The sequence below is a fragment of the Asparagus officinalis genome, chromosome 3 (genome assembly GCF_001876935.1).
Source record: "Asparagus officinalis chromosome 3, Aspof.V1, whole genome shotgun sequence".
NCBI classification, from domain to species: domain Eukaryota; kingdom Viridiplantae; phylum Streptophyta; class Magnoliopsida; order Asparagales; family Asparagaceae; genus Asparagus; species Asparagus officinalis.
Window position 1 is genome coordinate 106,998,842 of NC_033796.1, and position 2,782 is coordinate 107,001,623.

Sequence of the window (2,782 nt, forward strand, 5' to 3'; positions counted from 1 at the left end):
GCACGCTGTGCTCGCCATTTTTCACCCTAAAAAAATTCCAAATTTAAACAAAGTATTAAGATTTCTATAGAAAGCAATCTATACGAAAACTAGTACCCCTACAAATTCAGCGTGAAATGTGATTGCGATAGGAAATTGGGAGGTGATCGTACCTGATTTGGGGATTAACGTCGAGAATGTACGAGAAAGATCGCTGGAGGAAATGGGATCTGAAACCCTAGTCGGAAGTCTTGATCCCCGATCGAATACGGGTAGAAGTGAATGGGTCCGGGTCCGGATTTTTACCCGATTGGATCCCGGGTCCAAGTGACCCGAAACCCGTGAGTAAGCGAATCAAAATCAAGCAAGCTGGATGGGAGTCACGCCGACCGCATGGGCACGTCCGTTACTGTGCGCGTGTGCGTATCTACGGTACATATTATTCAAGTTTATAGCATGTTTTGTATTTTGATGGACAGAAGCGGAGCCATTTAGTGTCCGAGTTTTAAAACAAATAGTTAGAGCCGTTTTGTCTCTAACTTTTCAAAGCTTTTTTAGCTCTAAGCTTTATTTCTGCTAATTACATTATATTCCACGTCTCATCACGCTCTTGATCTTCATATGTATATAAAAACAAATTTTCATAGGAATGTTTCTGTGGCAGTTTTCGAGCACGCTGAGATAAAAAAACAAAGTAAATTGACATTGGGGAAATATTAGAGTTTTTAGTTTTTTTTTACAAAATACCTACCTTTGAATTCAAAAGAAAATAGCTTTTTTATAAGACCTCTCTTATACAATAAGAAGAAAATTACAACTCCCTAGAAAATAACACAGAAATCGTTTATCAACTCTTGCTTTTGTGGGAACTTGGCCTGTGTCGGGGGTGTGTTAGCCCGTGGACCACCGATTCACAAGATTCTGATTGAATCGTGAAGGTTTTCGGGTATTCTTCTTCGTTTATCGAAGTAAGAATATTAAATGAATATCTTATCGATGTAAGATGCTCACTCTTCCAAAGATCAAGTCAGAGCTTAGACCTCTAGGAATCACCAAAAGTTTCTTGAAAATGTTTGTGAGGAATGAGGACTCTCTCTCTTGCTCAAATTCACCAAAAGCTCAAGTCTCTCTACTCTAATATGCTCTCTGTGTTTGGTCTCGTGTGTAGGGAGGTATTTATAGGGATAGGAGTCTATAACTGTGGAAACAGACGTGAAATAACTGACCAGATACACTTTCTTTGGGCGCGTCAGCCGTCACTGCCGCGGCCTTTAGCGCGTCAGTGTAGGCTAGTGCGGCTGAAGAAGCAGTTTCAGCCACGTTCAACCACTTTTGTAATCGTTCTCCCACGACTTCAGGTCCACGAAATGCCACTTTTCTCGACCTGTAACCATCCTTCTACGTCAGTACACGTTCTCCTTTTGGTATGATGCCACGTGGACTCTCATAAGATGCTAAAAAATGTCAGCAAACCTCAAAAGGACAACTCATGAATACGCGCGTCACATTCCACTGTCGCGCTTACGCGCGTCAAGAGTCACTGTCGCGCATACGCGCGTCAGGAATCACTGCTGTGCATACGCGCGTCCAGAGGCGCCGCTGAGGCGGTTCCTCCGGTTCCGCAGAACAGGGCCCCACTTGGGGGGCCCCCAAATCGCGCAAGACCATCTCCGTCGCCGAGGAACACTCAGATCTCCTCCATCTTAGGTATCTCTCTCTAAAAAACCCTAATCCTAGATCATTTCCTCTTTCTTCGATCTCTAATCTTCTTCTTCCTTTACTAGGGTTTCAATGGCGAAGTCGAAGAACCACAACCAGTCCTATAAGGCCCACAAGAACGGCATCAAGAAGCCCAAAAAGCACAGGAACGCATCGACCAAAGGGGTAAAGTTTCGATTTTTATATCAGAAAAGTGATTTTTTTAGTAGTTACATGAGTTTGGATTAAGCTTATTTGTTTGTGTTGGTTTTTTTGGGTTTGTTGATTTTAGTTCTAAGCTCATTGTTTTTTTGCCTAATTTATATATTTTTCTAGCTTATATTTGATGATTTAGTATGTTTATTAACTGTATGGTTGAGAAGTAGGTGACAAATTGTGATTTAAGTATAAACTAATAGTTGTTGCCTTGTTCTTGGTTCGTATATTGGCATCTTTTAGTATGCTTGATTGGATTATTCTAGTAGAGCGTTGAGTTTGTCTGAAACTTGAATAATATTTGGTTAGGATTTGAGACTTTCTGGTGGATTTTGCTCATTAGATTGATTAAGAGGTCCCGATTGAAATTTAGAACCGGGCCCCAAAATTGTCAGCCACGCCTCTGCGCGCGTCAGAAGATAACTGCCGTGCCTATGCGCGTAAGTGGTGACTGCCGCGCCTTATGCACGTCAGTATACGTTGTTTATCAACTTTTCACGTTGTTCTTTTATATGGTTTCACCTGTTCCTTCACTTCCTTTGCTTCTTTTGGCTTTGGATGATCCCTTATGATGTAGATAATGACTTTCATTGTCTTCTTATTGTCTTGAGCTTTATTTGGATATCTATAAGCATTTTTAGACGCCTACAGACCTCATAATCTTCGAGCGCAGTAGCGTAGAAGTGGTTTGGAAATTATAGCCTAGTTATCACTACTCAAAACAAATAGCCTTAACTTGCCGATCGATTCTAGGATCCTCCGTGCAATTGCGATAAGCAGTATGAAGATCTCACCCGTATTCGATGTCAACCGTGCAAATAGTTTGGGGGACCCGAATGTAATTACCCCAATAAGAAATTCCATTGCACGTAGAAAAGAGTACGCGTTC